The 20,533-nt window shown below is 35.9% G+C and overlaps 2 pseudogenes across 2 annotated transcripts; both read left to right on the top strand.

The window, feature by feature from the left end:
* Positions 1-5,821: 5,821 nt before the first annotated feature.
* LOC148850876 (3-ketoacyl-CoA synthase 4 pseudogene) lies at positions 5,822-7,374 on the top strand (annotated as a pseudogene). Its single transcript, XR_016099528.1, has one exon. The product of XR_016099528.1 is annotated as a 3-ketoacyl-CoA synthase 4 pseudogene (transcript).
* A 9,359-nt stretch (positions 7,375-16,733) lies between these two features.
* On the top strand, positions 16,734-18,910 carry LOC148850875 (3-ketoacyl-CoA synthase 4 pseudogene; annotated as a pseudogene). Its single transcript, XR_016098907.1, has one exon. The product of XR_016098907.1 is annotated as a 3-ketoacyl-CoA synthase 4 pseudogene (transcript).
* The last annotated feature ends 1,623 nt before the right edge of the window (positions 18,911-20,533 follow it).

Raw genomic sequence — 20,533 nt, 5'->3', positions numbered from 1 at the left:
AATGGAATTAGGAGAGGCATGCTGAGCGTATTGCAATGCACAAGCTTTTTTAAGTGAAAGTTAAACAATAGAATTATATAAAAGTATATAATTGTTTTATATTTTAAGTTTTTAATAACCAATGCGATTAACCTCGATTTGAGTTGGTTGGTTTTCTAGTATTTCCAATTGATTTCCAATTGGTTTTGGTTTAGCAAATTTTTAACTCGACCAAGTTATGTTAGTTCTAATTTTGCCATTTATAAATTGACCAAAATTGAACAAACCCAACCACATATGTATTAATATTTATATTTTAAATATGATTTTTAATTCAGGAAAATGGAAGAATTCTCATATTTCTTAATCTAAAATATTTTATATCATAAATTTATTTATTTTTAATAATACCATTATAATTTATTAAATTTAAATTTAATTTATAAGTTTAATTCTTTTGAACAAATAAACCAAACCAAAATAGACCCAAACTGATGCAACCTGAGCAGGCAGGTTTTCACTAATGGTCAATCGTTTTAGGTGACAAACTCCCAATCTAATTAGGTCAATTTGATTGGTGAAACAACCTATAACCGAGCTAAACCAATCATTGAACACTCATAATTTCAACTAAATTAATAGTCTGGTCTCTAATAAACTACAATAGTTGAATCTCCAATGATAATTAAAAATTTATAACCAAAATACACAATTATTAAAAATAAATTTACAATGAAAATTAGTACCAAATGTAGCCTTACTTTTTTCTTAGTTAGAACTATTCATCGACCATATACTTTACCACTTATTAATAGAAAATGTTTAGATCTTAGTTGAACCCTAATATAAAGCTCAAAGCCCGGTGTACATTATGTAATATATTAGTCATATATTCTAATTTTTCATTTCTTAACTTATTCCCATTAATTACATATCTGGTATGTCAAAAATATTACTATCCAAATACAACTATGCAAAAGAAATGAAAATGTAAAAACATAGTACCATTTTTTGTAACGCTTTCGTAATGGTAGGGTTAGCACATTATTTTCTCAAGGATTAAAATATCTACACAAAAGGGGGAGCTTAGCACATTATTGTTGAATCATATGCTACATCAGTTGAGTTTGGTTTTACTTAATTATGCCAACCGCAAGTTGATAATTTGACTAACCGAAATTGAGCGATAAACACCTATAAAGAAGCCCGTATGCAGAATTCTATTAGCTCGATGAAGAGTCCCTTTCAACAGAATTATTTGGAATAGTAGACCACGTAAAAGGTCGAGACAAAGATAATCCTCGTCTGGCAATTACATGAACAGTACCATTTGCCGTCCGTCGCACATAATTCATCAAGCAAGAACGAAGGGTAGATAAAATGCTCTTGCAGGCAGTAATGATGTGGATCAACTGCCACGGCGAATGGAGATCATCCACCAACATGAGTTTGAAAATACTAAAAGCATCACCTTCAATAATAACAGAGGATAAATGAAGCTCTTGGACTAAAAGTAGACCATGATGAAGAGCCAAAGCTTCAGCCATAATAGAACTGTTAAAGTTAATATAATAGGCAAAGCTCTTGCAAGAAGAAACTTACCATTAAAAGCAGCATCAACGTTCACTTTTAAAGAATTTGCAGCAGGTTTTGACCACACTTCCACCAATCCATGGGCCATGATTGTCAAAGTTGCAGAAGGCATGGGATCCAAAAGACTTAAGCACCAATCAATTTCAGCATAGGATCGAATTGAACACCATCAAATAAATGAGCATTTCGGGCATACCAGATTTGTTTCATAATAATTCCACCTCGAAAGAAATAGCCATCCATCATGGAATTGAGTTGACAATCTCGCTGCCACCAACAATAGAGAATTGCCGATATATCTATAATTTGCAAATCAATTCTGAGATTCAAGCATGACCCAAGCCAAATTGGTTTAACCGCTAATACAACAAGACAGTACAAATTGCCTGCATATCTATAATTTGCAAATCATCAATGCTCTTTTACATTTATTAACTATTATCAAATGTATTTATAAGAACAAGACAGTCCATAATTTGGATCTATGCAACCATTCCAAATTTCAATTCGACCCAATGTATTATGGCACACTTTAATGGTAGAACTAGTGAATGAGCCTTACTAACTACGAGGAATTAGCAAAATTAAATTTATATTGTGGAATCAATACTGTTAAATTTATATTTATTAATATTTTAAATAATTATTAAAAAATTAAAAATTATTTTTTCAATAATTATTAGAATATAGATTTTTTTTGTTATGGTATATAAAGGGTTAATGATTAATTGAGATTGATAAAACGTAAACAAAAGTGGTTGTCGATAACCATTTTTGCATTTTATGCATTTTGTTTATGAATTTATTGAAAATGGTGGTAGTGGGTTGTGGGCTTAAACATGTGTCTAGTTTCTATAAAATGAGAAGGCCATTTATCTGAATGGTGGTAGTGGGCTGTGGGCTTTAATGAAACTTCTCAGAAAATGCCATGTGTCTAAATTTGAAAAAGCCACGTGTTTGAATGGTAAGGGACCGTAGCCTGGAAGCATTTCTTTAATATATATACTAGTGAGTGACCTCGTACTAAGTACGGGGAATCATTAAATTAAATTTATATTATGGAATCAATATTGTTAAATTTATATTTATTAATATTTTAAATAATTATTAAAATTTTAATAAATATTTATTTAAAAAAATTAAAATTTCAATAATTATTAGAATATGAATAGTTTTCTTTTGTTATAATAAGTAGAGGGTTAATGATTTATTAAGATTGATAGAATGTAGGCATAAGTGGTTGTGGATAACCACTTTTGCATTTTCTGCATTTTTTTTAGGAATGGATTGAAAATGGTTATGGATTGTGGGCTTTAGCAACAACATCTTAGAACATGCTACGTGTCTAGCTTTCTAAAAAAATGAAAAGGCCATGTGTCTGAATGGTGGGAGCTATAGCTTAGTAGTGGGTTATTAGCAGGAATTTCTCAGAAATTGTCACATGTATAGCTTTTTAGAAAATAATAAAGCCACCTGTCTTAGTGGTGGTAGTGAACTGTGGATTTTAACAACTCAGAAAATGCCATGTGTGTGAATGGTGGGGGCTATAGCTTGAAAGCCTTCCTTTAATATATTAGATAGGCCCAAAATCATGTTTTAGATTCATCTATCCTACGACCAAATGTGGATCTGGTCATTTAAACTTACAAAACTCACAATTAAAGGTTCAAAAATTTGATACAATTGTATCATCTTGGGTGCTCTTTGATATTCCTAATAAGGTGTGTTTCAGATTTTGAGCACGTTCATGATGTATGCTTGCCTAAAACTGGCCCCTTAAGCAAATTTGAAAAAAATCCAAGAAAAAATACACCCAATATGGACTAACAAGCAAATTGGGTGTTTCAATACTTTGACTATTGGTGCCATGTTTTACAAAAGAGATCATATTCTTGGTGCCATGTTTTACCCCACGAGCGCCCCACAACACCTCCCACCCGTATATTAGGAACATCTCCCCATGATAAGTATAGGAAATGTTCCTAATACATGTTGAGATGTGCATGTAAGACACTTGTAGGGTGCCAATGTGATCTCTTACAAATACCAGGAATCTAGAAGATGAGAACAAGAAGACATTTATTTCTAAGAAGCCTAACACAATAACTATGATAACTATTAAATGGCAACATGGATATTAAAATTTGAACCTATTATTTGTATAGGGCACCTATATTTAAATTCATTTTAAAATAAATAAAAATGTAAAAAATCTAATAAAATTAGTAAAAATCAGAACAAATTTATCTAAACAATTAATAAAAAAAATATTTTTTAAATTCAACTTAGAATAATAAAAACTAACAAAATTTATCCAACTATAATAACAATTAATGAACATTAATAGATAAATTAATAAAAATCATTATAAATTTATCTAACGATACATAACTCAAAAGTAATGCTTGGGTTGGAACCAATTTAATTAGATTTTCCCAATTGAAAATGTAATAAGGGTTCTTCAACTTGAATTTTGTTTAACAAAGCCAATGCATGGTACAAGGCCCTGCTAGAAGACTCACAGTTGAGTTGAGCTAAATTGACAGCCACTTTAATAGACTAACAAGCATTACCACCTTGTCCATGTCCAACCAAAACACTTTGCACCACATTGGGAAGTGCATGTGGGGCTGTCGCCCAATAATGCAGATTTATTCTTCAATCGAAATACATTTGTCCAATTTAATTCAGAACAACCAACTAACCAAACTCGTCTTTATTGCAATAATGAAAGTTCTTCATGCAACAACAAACATTATGAGTACCCAAAGAAAGTGAACGAAGCAATAAAAACTTGGTAGGATCGAGTTTCATTTACATTTCAAGCTCAAAAGCAGGGTCCGGCTGAAAAGAAACCAGCACTAACCAGTTTGCTTTTGGTATCTTAAATAATCTTCAATTAAAAGTTAGGAATTGTAGATGCATAATAATAATTAGAAGATCCTTGGGAAGTTGGGATGTAGCCTCATGCTATTACGAGGTGTTACCAGGTGCTACCAGATTCGTGCATCAAATGTTTTTTTTCCCTTAAACAAAAATTATTCATTATTTTATTATTTTTGTCAAAATAATTAAAAATAAAATATAATAAAAAAATAAAATATAAATGAGTTTCAATTCTTAGGGCTGTTCATAAGAAGGCCCAACCCGATCAATCCGAGTCGGCCGCGTTTTCATCAGTATCGGTTGGTTTCGGGTTGTACAAATTCATAAACCGATGGTTCGAGTCAGTTTCGGTTTTCTTGTGTGAAAATCAAATCCGACCTGACCCGACCTAACTTAGTTCCTACTTAACTAACTTGTCTCTATCCTAATTCCTAATTACAACCTAACCTAGTCTTCTAGTTAGAAATAACATTAATGACAAGTATTGTAAGACAACTAGACAAAGATTTTTTTTGGAAAAGTTTAAAGAAAAGAATCAAAGGATCCTAGTTTCTATAGTTTTTTACACCAAATAATCAATTAAAGTTAGAATTATGTGTCATTTTTTACTTAGATTAGAACTTAGAAAGTTTATTGAAATATACAAATTTCAGTCTTCTTTCTCTAATAAAGTTTGACTTTCTATTTTCTTGATAACTTTTGTCTTCTATTCTAATTCTAACTTGGTCCACCCCCTTAGCCGAAACTGATCCAAACCGACCCAACCCAACTCAATTCAAACCGACCAAGTCGGTTTTACTTAATACTGGGTCGATTTCGATTTCCATCTCAGGTAACCTGACCAGGTTAGATCGCTTGGAAAAACCTCATTAAACCAACCCAACCTGACCATAAAAAACCCTATCGATTCCCAATATGTTTAGATTTTCCTTTTTCATTATCTTTATATTTAATTATTTTAATGGCATTGGAACATATGTCACACAGCCACTGAGTACTCACTCATTGTACTTACCTAACATGCCTACTACATACGTACCCGCAATGCTTTAGATTAAAGTGAATTTGCAAGATATCCCATGTAACTCTCGAATTCTGAATTTCGCACTAAAGGTCATATACTTCGACTACATGCCGATGGGATAACTAATTAACATTTTTTTTTGGAAGGCAATAACTAATTGACTTTCGGGTGACTGTTTACAGTACGACTATTAAATGGATTCACACTCCACGGAAGTGGTGTTCATCAAAACCATCGAAATCCAGAAGAGATCTATTAAATTTAATTTGTTAGCTAGTAATCTTGAGGTACGTGAAGCTTGGGTTATATAACTTCATTACTCACATCTTAACATTATGTGTCATCGTCCCTCTCATTCTCAATCTTGTAACTCTCAATCGTGACGAGGTAATCTCGCAAATGAACTTGGAGTTTGTTCGCCACCTTTGGCTCTACCTCCAGCACAAACCGGGGAATGCACTTGTTTACTTAGCTTTGGTTCTATTGATCAGTTACTTTATTGTTTATATGATGACTCCCCCTCGCCCTGTCTACCTTCTGGACTACTCCCTCTATAGCGCGCCTCTGGCCCAGAAAGTTGGGTTCCATCGGTTTAGGAAGCTGTTGGGGTTTTTTAGGGAGTTTCATGAATCGTCCATCGAATTCCAGGCCAAGATACTTTCGCGCTCTGGGATAGGGGAGGAGTCCTACGGCCCCGACGGACTGCTACGACTGCCACCCGCCACTACTTTAGCCTTATCCAGGGAAGAGACGGAGCAAGTTGTATTTGGCGCCTTGGACAATCTCTTTGCCAACAACTCCTCCGTCAAGGCCGAGGACATTGGAATCCTCGTCGTGAACTGCAGCCTGTTCTGTCCGTCACCTTCAATTTCCTCCATGATTGTCAGTAAGTATAAATTACGAGAGAGCATCAAGAGCTTTAGCTTTGGAGGTATGGGATGCAGCGCTGGACTTATTTCCATTAACGTCGCTCAGGAGTTGCTGAAGGTTTGTCCAAACACCTACGCCCTCGTTGTTAGTACCGAAAACCTTACACAGAACTTTTACTTTGGCAACAACAAATCTATGCTAGTGACCAACTGCTTATTCCGGGTTGGTGGGGCAGCTATTTTGCTGTCAAACAAGTCGATTGACAAGCACCGGGCCAAGTACAAACTTGATCATGTCGTCAGGACCCACTCTGGGGCCGACAATAAGGCATACCTCTGCGTGCAGCGAGACGAAGATGAAGTAGGCGGAGCTGGTATCTCCCTATCCAAGGATCTCATCGCCATCGCCGGACTATCACTCAAGGCCAACATCACCAGATTGGGCCCTCTCGTCCTACCAATCAGTGAGCAGTTTATTTTCATAGCCACTCTGCTGGCTAAGAAGGTGTTCAGAACCAAGATCAAGGCTTATGTTCCAGACTTCAAGCAGGTGTTCGACCATTTCTGCATACATGCCGGTGGAAAGGCCGTGATCGAAGGGATGGAGAAGAACCTGCAATTGCTGCCGATAAATGTAGAGGCTTCACGGATGACCCTGCATCGTTTCGGCAACACATCATCGAGCTCCGTCTGGTATGAACTAGCCTACATAGAAGCCAAGGGTAGGATGCGGGAGGGCCATCGCATCTGGCAGATTGCGTTCGGGAGTGGCTTCAAGTGTAACAGCGCTGTTTGGAAAGCTCTTCGGAATGTGACGCCCTCACGTAAGAGTCCATGGGAAGATTGCATCGGCAAATATCCTGTCCAAGTAGGTCCTTAATTAGTCTCGTCGGTTATTAGAAGCCATGAAATTAAGGTATCCATATATAGTATAATAAGGAATAATAATTCTGAATCCCATGAGGTGATTAGTTGGAGTTGTTTAATTCGTATAAATGGCTCAAAGAAGTCTATCTTTTAGATGCATATATCTTATGTTCATGTATTTTTTTTTGGAAGATGCTTTTATTCTATTTTGGCCGTAAGGGCAATTTTAGGCCCTTGTACCAATAAAATTAATATTTTTAATATAAAATTTAAAATAGTTTAATTTTTAAAAAATATATTAAATAAGGGCAAAAATACTGTTCATCTTCTTCCTCCTCCAAACCACTTCCACCCCAACTTCATGAACCTTAATGACCACTATCCATTAGCACGCCGCCGTCTCCGGCAACCTCCGACAATGCCTCCGCCCACCTCCTCCTCCGTCCAACGCTGTCTCCTCCACCAACCTTCGGCAATGCTACATCTGCCCACCTTTTCCCCAGCCCTGCAAATCTCAATGACTACCATCCACCACTGTCGCCTCTACCTCCGCCCACCTGACATGAGGTGGACGGTGGCGACAGTGCTGATGGATGGTGACCCTTGAGGTTCATGGGGCTGGGGCGGAAGTGGTTTGGAGGAGGAAGAACATGAACAATGTTTTTGCCCTTATTTGATATATTTTTTAAAAAGTTAGTCTATTTTAGAAATTATATTAAAATGCTTGCTTTTATTGATATTAAGGCCTAAAAATTACCTTTATTAGCTATACTCCCTTTTCTTTTCAATGAATGCATGGCAAGATACATGTTTCCCACCACTAAATTAGGTGTAATGCCTTATATATCTTTTAATAAAGCTTATTACGTAGGGCTGAATAAGTGAATATTAATAAAAATGTTGGTTAGTATTCTAATTTGATCCGTTTATATATAATTGGGTAAAATATGGATCACTGCTATCTATTTCATTTCTAGCCCGGCTCAGCATGGCTGTGATATAGTTACATACATACATGCATGTACGTGGTAAAAATGAGAGAAAGTAGACTTAAATGATTTGTTCACATGCATACCATCAACAATACCCATAAAAAGAAGTTATTTGTTGCAATTTGAAGGCACTAAAAGGGCCGGGTTTAGAGCAAAATAGGATTTGGATAATAGTAAAAAAACGATTTAAGCACCATTAGTTCAATAATGGATTGGATTTTTGGCTTTGACAGCCCTTGAAATTTGTACAAAAAAAGTCGCTTTAGAGTCTAAAGAATTAAAAGGGCCATTTTCACACTCAAACTATGATAAAAGGACTATTTTAAGGCAAATTTGATGACACGGGATCTCCTGCTCACGAGAACTCTGTCCACATCTACTCACATCACACTACCCCTATGAGTTATGAACATCTCCCCCTGCATAGGATGAAACATTCCCCATATGTGGTTGCGATGCTATGTGGGCAAACATGGGTAGAGTATTTGTGGGCAGGAGATCTGAACTCAAAATTGATGACATTAGAGATGTCATTGGAAAATTCACTAATTAAACAATGAATGAAATAATAACAGCATAGCAACGCTCATGTTTGAAAAGGCCACTTTAGACCCCAAAGTTTGAAAAACCCACTTTAATAAGGCTAATTAAATAAATTACTTAAATGTCTATGATGGTATAAAGTTAATTAAATAAATCACACTAATTTAGATAGTTAAGTAAATTAATCCAACTATGTAAATTATATAATTGATGAATAAGTAAACTAAATTAATTAAGGAAACTAAATTAATGAAGTAATTAAATAGACAACTCTAGTCGACCTAAATAAGAAAATTAAGACAATTAAGTGAATCAACTAATTGATTAAGTCAATTATGTAAATTGGACTAAGTAAATAGAGTAACTAAATAATCAAAGCTAATTGAGGTAAATAAGTCAATTAAGTTATTATTAATTAAGAAAATTAAAATAAGTACATAATGTAATTGTAAAAATTAAGTAATTTAGTTTAACTAAGCAAATTGAGTTACTAAATTATGGCCTAGTTGGCTCATTAGCTGATTTGTTCTAGTAGAGACGTGGGTATGATTCCCACTAAGCAGAGCAATTAGTGTGGTGTTGCGCTACTCAGTGGCCTTTCCAAGGGATTTAGACATATCACCAAATACCCAAAAAAGTTAACTAAGTTAAATAAGCAAACTGAGTGATTGTTAATTTATTATTAGTTAATTAAGCAATAATATGCTCTTAATGTTGTTAATTGTTTACTATTCAATTAATTATTGTTAAAAATCTTTAAGTAATTTTCAAGGTGTATCACACCCCTGGATCCTGTAATAGAGCAGCCCATGGGCTTGCCCAATTTGCTCTAAGACAAAACCGATCGCTTACTTGGTCCTCTATTCCAGATTGTGTCCGATCTATTATTTTAGATGAGATGTAACATTTGAGTTGAAAGTTAAATAAAACTCTTGCCTTATGGCTTAAAAAAAATCAAGGTTAATAAAATTTATTTTTTAACATCTAAAATGACTTGTTCAAACTTAAGTAGTGCCACATGAGCTTTTATTATTTTATTTTTTACGGATTCATTGACGACATCTTAACATTATCTATTTTAGCTTTAAAGTGGCCTTTTAATCATAAGGGCCTTAATGACCCTTTTAATTCTGTATAATCTAAAAAATATACATATTTTTTAATTCTGTAAAGTTCAATGATTGTGAGAACCAAAAATCCGTGATAAATTTGATTATAAATAGAATAGAATAGTGAAATAAGATTCATGTAGCCAATCCTAACACTGTTCCAACAACCATTACTAACATCTTCCCATAAATGACAAGAAAAATATTCTTAATGTGCGGCTGCATTGGCCTATTGAGACAGTGTTGGGAGTGTTTTGTTGGTAACAGATCCATACCCGACATACAGCTCATGTGCTCCTGGTATGTGGCTTCATCCTACATCCTCTAATGTGTATACATTCTTGATTTCGCATGCCAACAGGAAGGCTAACAGACTGGCCCACGTCCTGGCCCAGTATTCTATGAACCATGTTGGGCCATCTACTTGGCAATTGGACCCTCCACATTGATCCGATTTAAGACAATAACCAGAGTCCCTCAGTCCTTATGCCGGGTTGGGCTGGCTTTATCTCAGCGTTGAGGTTGAATGCCATTAATTTCTTTTTCAATCTAGCTGCTAGTGAAACAACGAATTATGCAACCCTGGAACAAGTTCTCTCCACAGGCATTGTTAGAACCATAAAAAAGGCTCTAGAAACAAAGTTGTATAATAAGAAGAGAGAAAAGACAGACTTGGAACCAAAATCTTCTTGATTAATACATGCGTCATCGTTGGACTCGTCTGCGGAGATCCTCAGTCTCTCAGACATGTACCGGTCGGTTTGGCCCAAGGGAAGTTGTATAGTGTGTTCACGGAGAGTGTAGATATAAGGTGTGGGCACAAATGTGCAAACCTGGTTAAATTATCAATTATGCTTAACTGAAAAACCGACGAACCAAAACGATAGTTAACCGAATCGATCAATTGGTTATCAATCAGCTTCGGGAAACTGGTAATATCGATTTAATTTAAAAAATAGGCCCACTGAATTATGAACACCCCTATTGAGAGAGGATCCATAACCATGGCAATACGGGTTTCAATACACTAGCTTTGGATTGTACCCATCCAAAACAAAATCAATTTTGATAAATTGTACAAACTAACAAGGCATATTGAATTGGACCAATTCAGACATAATGATCCAAAATATTTATTGAATTGGATTGGACCTGGTCCATCTATAATGGATTTATATTGGATTAAATCGGATTGAATCAATATATGGTCAATTGATAGAAGATAAGAATACATGTATCAATGGACCAGGTTTGAGTTGGAACAAATTTGAACAGATTGAGCAGTCTAAACATTAAACTGAACTGGTCCAATTCAGACATAATGATCCAAAATATTTATTGAATTGGATTGGACTTGGTCCATCTATAATGGATTTATATTGGATTGAATCGGATTGAATCAATATATGGTCAATTGATAGAAGATAAGAATACATGTATCAATGGACCAGGTTTGAGTTGGAACAAATTTGAACAGATTGAGCAGTCTAAACATTAAACTGAACTGGTCCAATTCAGACATAATGATCCAAAATATTTATTGAATTGGATTGGACCTAGTCTATCTATAATGGATTCATATTAGACTACTGGATCAAATCTGGTCCCAATAGACGCCCCCTAAAGCTCCATTTGATTTGTGGGAAGATTTGGGTGGGATGGGAAAGTGTAAAAATTTAATTTTTCATTGTTTGGTTTTACATGAGAAAACAGTAGGAAAATTACCCAATACAAAACAGATATCTCGGATGTTCAATCCGTAGAGATCAATCCGCTCTCATCACCGGTGAATGCCTACCAAGGATTGTTATCAACGGTGTTACCTCGTGGGAAACTGGAATTGCCAGCAGTGGCGATTCCCAGCATATGCATGAGGGAGGATGAAGATGAAACCATGCATATGCTTTACCAGCAGCGGCAGATTTGGATTCCTAAAACCATTTGTTGCCGATTTCCTTATACAAAAGGTAGAAGGGCAGCGACAGATCTGGTTCCTGAAACCATCAAGTTCAAACCGTCTTCATCCTCATGCATATGCTTTACCAGCAGTGGTAGATCTGGGTTCCTGAAACCATCTATTGTCGGTTTCCTTATAAAGAAGGTAGAAGGGCAGCGGCGATTACCAGCAGCGGTGGTGGTGATTACCAACAGCGGTGAGGATGAAGACGAAACTCAAGTTTTCTCAAAATTTTCCACCGGGGTTGCACGGTTTTAGTGCGACCCCGATTACACAATTTTGGAATTTCACATCCCACTTTTTTCTCATTCCATCTCCTTTTTTTCCTTGAAACAAATGAAAAAAAAAGAATATTTTTAGAATATTCCCTTTTCCTTATTTCCATTCCACAAACCAAACGGAAATGGCAAGAGTGAGAAGTAAAAGATTCAAATAAGCTCTATTTGGTTTGAAAGAAAAGGTAGGAAAAGATAGGCTTTAATGTGCTTTTACCACCACCACGACCAAGAATTAGAAAACCAGTCCTAATTTCCGATGCATGATTAATCTGTTAAACCGCTAACCACCAGTATTCCCCAACCTATAGGCAATTAAAGAAGAGACGAGACGTAAAGAGAAAGGCACATACCAAAAGAAAAACGTATTTAATTAAACGATATATATTTTTAATTACATTAATTAAACAAGATATATCTTACCCAAATAAATAAATAAATAAATAAACAAATTATACACGAAGAAGAGCTGATTGACTGACTGAATTCGTGTGGATTCTCTACCCTCAATCAAGCCTACCGGCCATTAGTTAAACAATCAAGCCTACCGGCTCAACCCTCAATTAAAAGAATAGATGGAAGGAAAAGTCACATTCGTAAGAAACCAATATATCAAGATGGGTGTGGATTCTCTAATTCCATGCAATAATGAGTGAAGTTTGGCTACCGAAATATAGCTAATTCTAACACAAACAAGGAATTAATAAATGTCCTATAGGCTGTATTTGTTTGCTGCAGTGCAAATCTGATTTGATTAATTCATCCTGACTCCGTTTTTTTCATATAAAGAGGGTATTTATTTCCTATTTTATGCAATTCCATGCATTTATGCAACTGCAAATGAAATTTGCACGGCAAATAAACTGAGCCATTTGTATAGTTTTTCTTCTTATATAATTTATTTGTTAAAAACTAGGGGGTCCAACTAAAACCCTATGAATAAACTGCCAGCGCAAGTAGTTTATGCTAAGTTTGGTTTGAGGGAAAATAAGAAAGAAATTAAAAAAAAAAAATGAGGGAAAGTTATCGAGGAATGTTGGAGAAACCAAAAACAACCTAAATGTTTCTTCTGCAATATTGAACCAGTGTTATGGAAACGATCTTATCTCCCTCTATCTCGTTGTAAATCTTCCAAATTTCCTTTTTAAATCTTTTGTTCGTTCCAATAATATATTTGATGTTTGCAACCACCAGGCAGGGTTAAAATCTCTTTGACACAATGTTGAGTTTTTAGATCCCACCTTTACTTATGAGTTGGTGCAAAACCAAAATATTGCTGCGTTTGATCTAAGTATAAACAATCGTGGTCATAAAAAAAAGGGAAAATTCTACTTTATACCCTGAATTTTGGGGGTAGTGTTAAGTTAATATCCAAACCTACCTAAATTTTTAAGAGGTGTCAAGTTAGTCCCTGCCATGAACCGGTTGAAAATGTCAAAACTATCCTTCAAAAGAAGACAGGGTTTATTGTCTTCTACCTTGAGATTAAACCAGTTATTTTCAAAGAAAAAGAGAGAAAAAACATGAAATATGATAGAAGAAAATAATAAATGAAAGCAAAGAAATAACTAGATAAGAATGTTTTTCAGATCTAAAGGTAGAAGACAATGACTTCAATAGTCATCTAAAAGTAGAAGACAATGACTTCAATAGTCTACAATCTTAAACACCTCAATCGGTCAGTCTCAAGATAGAAGACAATGAACAGTGTCTTCTTTCGAAGGGTAGTTTTGAGATAACTGATGGTCGGTTAACGGAAGAGACCAATTTTGACACTTTTTGAGAGTTTTGGTACTGCAGTGACGCAGTTGAAAATTTGGGTACTAACTTGACACTACCCCCAAAGCTTAGGTACTAAAGTGGAATTTTCCCTAAAAAATTTTAAATAATTAAGTCAAGGTATCAAAGTTCACCACAAATAGATTTCAATAATAACTATATTTATTTTTGTTACAATTTCTTTGATTTAGTAAATGAATTCCCATTGCCAACATGGAGAACACTGTAAACGAAATTGTTAGGGGACTTTTGTAAAATCAACCTAAATTTGCTTTCACAGAAACATGTAGGTGTAAATACAAATACTGATGGGAACATGTAAATCTGGACATATGCAATATAGGATAGAGCAAAAGTCCACCCTTAAAGATAGGCAAAATAATAACCTACACTAAACTAATCTATATATTATCAAAATTAGAAGTTAGAAAAGTGAATTACACTATTTATATAAAATGGTGATATTACCCTAGTCCCTATATGGTTCCTAGTAAGGCCCCATTTGCTTATTGGTAAGTTAGTTATTCGGGTAAATGCAATTACGGGTAAGTTTTTTTTGAGAAACATTTATCCGGGTAAGTGCATTTACCCATATTCTTTTATTTCCCATGTAAATAAAGTAATGACAATTTTAGTCATAAAAATCCATTATTAAAAGGGTATTTTTGTTCCATTCAAGTGTTAGAAACTTTCCCCCCAAGTGGGAAAGTCATTTACCCAAAGTCATTTACCCACCTAGGAGATGGGTATCACTTACCCGGATAAGTGATACCCAAGAAAATAAACTATCCCTAATACCCACAAAAAACTGAAAAATGAACATAGGAATCTTGGTCAATGGGAACAAAAATCCCATTGACCAACTTTCCCCCCTCTCAAAATCCAAAAAAAGAACACCCCCTAATTGTTAGTGAATTTTCGTTTAGTACCAAAAATGATATTACCCTGTATGATTTTATTTGTCTAAAAACTAGATTAATGGTATATTCAAAATGCACCAACAAGAAGGTAGGAGAGAGAGAGAGAGAGAGAGAGAGAGAGAGAGAGAGAGAGAATAAGTGGATTAAAATTTTCATATGGTGGTTTGGACAGGAAACCGGGGCAAATGCATGTCCATATTATGTAATAAAGACGTGATATGTCGTTTTCAGTTTTCAAAGATGTGTTATCGGCTATGATATAGAAAAGATATGATATTTGAAAAACTTCTAACCAGTCAACTGGAATCATAAATGTGACTTCCAATCTTGTTTTATTTATCAAAATTCATGGGTGGGTTTTGATTGGTCAAAACTCTTTCCATGCATACCATATCTTTTCCGCATCATAGATTTTCCCTTTGTTTATATGCAAATTCCAATAAGATCTTATCCACTGGATTTATATAAGATATAAATGAATTTGGATTAAAAACAAATACGGAATAGTATAAATAAATTAAATAAAAACTACTCAAAAATATTATATTTATATATTATTAATTAATAAAATTAACTACAAGTCTACAAATGTATCTGATATTGTATTTAATGAACAAAATGAAATGAAAATTACTTTTATGGCATGGCAATGTAGTAAAATGCACTTTCAAAATGCAACTATCAAATTGGATTGGATAGGGGTGGATTGATTCATTGATATTTATCATATCACCTTTAATGGGATTAAATTCAATTTCAAATTTAAATTCGGACAATCAAGATACCGGTCGTTTGCAGGCCTAATAAATTTAAAATCCCTCATTTTTTTTTTATATTCTCATATTCTGTTGTAAGGTTTTTCTTCCTCTTTCTTTATACTGATTGATTACATTGTAATGTTTCATAAAAAATGTTAAAATTCTTGAAGGAGTTAATAATTTTTCTTGGGTGGTGGGAGTTGGAAGAGGAGCATTAATTGTCAAAACGTTTCCACATTCATTTAATAAAAGATGGCTACAAGCAGTGAAGAAGATAAACAACACGCATGCACCAAACATGCAGCATATCCAAAAGTGCAGTGGCGAGGAAAGTTTTGCCAGTCCCAGTCAATTGGATCGGGGACAAAACTATAATAAAAAATGGCCGAGAACTGGAACCGTTCTGTTCACTGGTTTCCGATCGAAGGCTGATCCAAATGGAAGGCCTATTCTAACAAAATAAATTAAAAAATAAAAAATAATTAAAATTTAAAAATGATCAAGAACTGTTGAATGAGACGAATGAATCAATGACTTGATCGTTTGAATCAATGAATTATTAACTAATTGAATAGTTTTTGATGAAGAACCAGATTTAGAATAAAATTGTACCAATTATCTAAATTATTCCTAAGCCGAACAGTCGAACCCTCTGAATCAACGACAGTTCAAAAACCATAATTTTGCCTTTCCTTCTCTTGTTAGTTCTGATCGACAGATAGACAACTGAATTTATAATAATGACGAAACCAAGTTCAATATTTGGCTATGAAGTCAGAAGAATTTATAATAATGACGAAACCAAGTTCAATATTTGGCTATGAAGTCAGAAGTAGATATACCCGACAGATGAAATGAATATACTTTCAAATCATCAAATCGTATCTACAACTACAACCATCTACTACTCCAAGAGTAGATACATCTGCCTTTACCAATCGAACATCTGATCTGGACCACTCGGTGATATCTCTTTCGGATGAATGACTACTGCCGTCCTCAACACTCGCCTTGTCCACTAAAAAATCATCAAATTTAATTGTTTTTCAAGACTTCAAGTGTTTGTGTAATAGTTGCATTAACTGTTTTGCGTGCCTAATTAATGAAGATGGTTGGAAAATTGAGTATGAATTTTTGATATCTATAAATGTTTTTAAGAGACGGCGGGGATGTGATGTAGAACGTTGTGGGGGCAATCTTATTGGGACAATATCTATCAACTGTATAACTTTTTGACCACCCAAAAACACACCCTTATAAGTTGGCGTTTTCCTATTTCTTTTTCAGTTTTTTGAATGCCATTTTGAAGCTTGGAAGGCTTTTGACCTTTTGTACTCTCTCGAGTCTCGAACACTTGGGAATGTGCATAGAGGCTCGAGCCATCGTCTCTTATGGATTGCTTGGTCTTGCCATAAAATTTTATTCTTCCAAGTTTGTCTAGTCATCGTCGTTGTATCTACCCCTCCAAACCTCTCTCTCTCTCTCTCTCATTATATTATTGTTATATTATATTTCTTTCTTTCTTTAGTTTAATCTACTGAACATCCTATTTAATCCCATGCACCGTATCCCGTCTCCGCAGTTCAAGCATTAGAATTTTGTGTTAGAGCCTAAGACAATTAGGCTCATCGATCACCATTTCATCATGGAAGGAGGAGGAGCACAAGTCCAGAATGGTGGCGCCGGTGAAGGAACAGGCGGCGTTCACGTCCGGCAAAACGTAAGACGCAAATATGTGAAGTTGGGCTACCATTACTTGATGAAGCATCTAATGACCTTCTGTCTTGTTCCTATCGTGGCTATGACCGTGGTCAAGGCCGGGCAGATGAGCTCGGATGATGTCCTTCATCTGTGGCTCCACCTTCAGCATAATTTGGTGACCGTGGCAGTCTGTTCAGCTTTGCTGGTATTCGGTGCCACAGTCTACGTCATGACCCGTCCGCGTTCTGTCTATCTCGTCGACTTTTCCTGCTACCTTCCTCCATCTGATCTCAGAGTTAACTACAAGGATTTCATGGAGCACTCCAAGGCCACCGGGGACTTCGACGATTCCTCCCTCGAATTCCAACGCAGGATCCTAGAGCGCTCCGGGCTCGGCGAGGAGACTTACGTCCCTGACGCGATGCGCTACATTCCCCCACGCCCCACCATGGCCAAGGCTCGGGAAGAGGCGGAGCAGGTTATGTTTGGTGCTCTAGACAATCTCTTCACCAATACATCCCTCGATTCCAAGGACATAGGGATACTTGTCGTCAGCTGTAGCTTGTTCAATCCGACTCCCTCGCTCTCGGCCATGATCATCAACAGGTACAAGCTGAGAGGTAATATTAGGAGCTTTAACTTGAGTGGAATGGGATGCAGTGCTGGAGTGATTGCCATCGATTTGGCCAAGGACATGCTCCAGGTTCATCGCAACACTTACGCGGTTGTTGTGAGCACTGAAAACATCACCCAAAACTGGTACTTCGGTAACAAGAAATCCATGTTGATACCGAACTGCCTATTTCGCGTTGGCGGCGCAGCGATTCTTCTGTCGAACAAGTCCTCCGACAGACGCCGTGCCAAGTACAAGCTTGTCCATGTCGTGAGGACCCACTGCGGAGCGGACGACAGGGCGTTCCGCTGTGTGTACCAGGAGCAGGACGACCGTGGTAAGACAGGCGTCTCGCTGTCTAAGGATCTCATGGCGATTGCAGGAATTGCACTCAAGACCAACATCACCACACTAGGTCCACTCGTTCTCCCCATCAGCGAACAGGTTCTTTTCGTCCTCACCCTGGCGGCCAAGAAGCTGTTCAATGCCAACATCAGGCCTTACATCCCGGACTTTAAGATGGCATTCGACCACTTCTGCATCCACGCCGGAGGAAGAGCCGTGATCGATGAGCTGGAGAAAAACCTGCAGCTGCAACCGAAACATGTAGAGGCTTCAAGGATGACATTACATAGATTCGGCAACACGTCCTCGAGCTCTATCTGGTACGAGCTGGCCTACACGGAGGCGAAAGGGAGGATGCGCAAAGGCCACCGTCTCTGGCAGATTGCGTTCGGAAGTGGCTTCAAGTGCAACAGTGCCGTGTGGGAAGCACTCAGGAACGTGAAAGCATCTCCCAACAGTCCCTGGATGCAGTGCATCGACAGGTATCCGGTGGAAATAAAAGGCTAATTAATTCTTCATTGATGGTATATATAATTAGTGCTGAGAAAATATCAACCTGTGCTGCGTTTGATTTGTGATTTCATCAGGTCGTTGTTAATTTTGGGGTTTTCATGGAGGTCAAACTATTGTTTTATTACCTTGTGAAGAATTTCTGTATATGTTGGCAATATGATACGAAGAAAGTGTGCATTATTTCTTAGTTTTCAGTTGTTTCTGGGAAATCCTTATGTTTAATCCCATTAATTTGAACGATAATTCCATGTTAAATACTACTCAGATATATATGGAGATTGAGATTGAACGTCTCTCTCTCTCTAGTCCAGAGGCTGTACACGTGAAACGTAAGTCCGTAATTGAGCCATGCCTTCAGCACTTTTACTGTTGCATGGAGTTTGATCATGTTAATTAAGCGAAAGAAATTAAAACAACAGAGTTCCAACTGCTGTCTGGTGTGCCTGTGCAGACCCAAATCGAGACCTTGTTCGATGGACTAATAATTCTCTGGAGTCTGGATAGCAGGCTTCTTCAATCACTGATTTTAACTCCATTTATTGCCAGGGCACATAATCCCTGTCCAATTTCAAGCGTCGGATATAACTGCCAACAGAAATCGCCTCTTTTTCAAACTTTTCATTACGACAAGTTATTTGTTGTAATAAATGAGATGACTGAGCACTAAATCGGCGAATTTTAGACCCAAGAAATTAGACCTGTAAAGAATAAAACAAAGAAGATGGCGCGGTTGGCAGAATAAACAAAGGCCTTGTTACGTCTGCATCTCTCTGAACCAGTTCCGCCCTTGCTTTCCAATCTTTCGGGATATTTTTATTATAAAAATAAAAAACTGAAAAACCGATCAACCGATTAACCAATCGACTTTGATTCGATTTTCAATTACCGATTTTCCATAAACTAATACTATCGGTTAATGGGCACTTACCGTCATACATAACAAACCGTAGTCCAAGTTATTTGTATTTATGGGTCAGTTAATATGTAGAGTGCAAAACCTTAAATTTTATATTATTTATTTGTATTCTTACTCTTTCGCCTATATTGCAAATGATTTGGGTGCTAATTCTGATTTATTTTTATTTTAAGATTTACTTTATACTGCCTAATTACAATATAAATAAAATAAAATAAAACCTGAAATATAATAAAATAAAACTCAAAATAAAATTAAAATTTACATTTTTCATTCTCATTTAACCTTTCTTAAAGAAAAAACGATTTAAAAGGGCAATTTCGATATTTCCAAAACTTAAAATATCACATGATGCACATGACTATTGTCTATCCATTTTCTTGACAGAATGCTAATTAACAAATGTGGTTATTTAAAACTCATGCGAAAATCTGAGGGGAGGTATTTAAAATTTTTCATAGTTGAGGGACGTGGTCCTATGAACTCTTAAGGTTATGTTGGTTCTGCAGGGAAAGAAAAGTTGAGCAAAGAAACCCCAATTATGAAAAAATTTCTTAAAATGTTTTGCTACAACTACCGACTCTGAAAAAAAATCATATTTTGTTTCTCTACATTGCAATGTGCCACATGAGATGCCGTATTATCCCAAAACTCATATAGGGCTATGCTATTACAATTGTGTAATCTATTCTGATAAATAAATTAAAAAATAAAAAAATAATTAAAAATAAAAATGATAAAAAATCATTAAATAGGTCGATAGTTTGATAATTCAAATCAATGTATTATTGAGTTTTTCAACAGTTTTGACCAAAAATCCAGTTTTGAATAAAACAGAAATGATTGCTTAGACGGTTTCTGAACCGAACGGTCTGACCGTCTGGATCAATAGCG

This window comes from Nelumbo lutea, chromosome 5 (genome assembly GCF_056320005.1).
Source record: "Nelumbo lutea isolate HS-2025 chromosome 5, American lotus-T2T, whole genome shotgun sequence".
Classification (NCBI taxonomy): Eukaryota; Viridiplantae; Streptophyta; class Magnoliopsida; order Proteales; family Nelumbonaceae; genus Nelumbo; species Nelumbo lutea.
The sequence above is the reverse complement of the archived record's forward strand: the minus strand, read 5'-3'. Positions and strand labels throughout refer to the sequence as shown.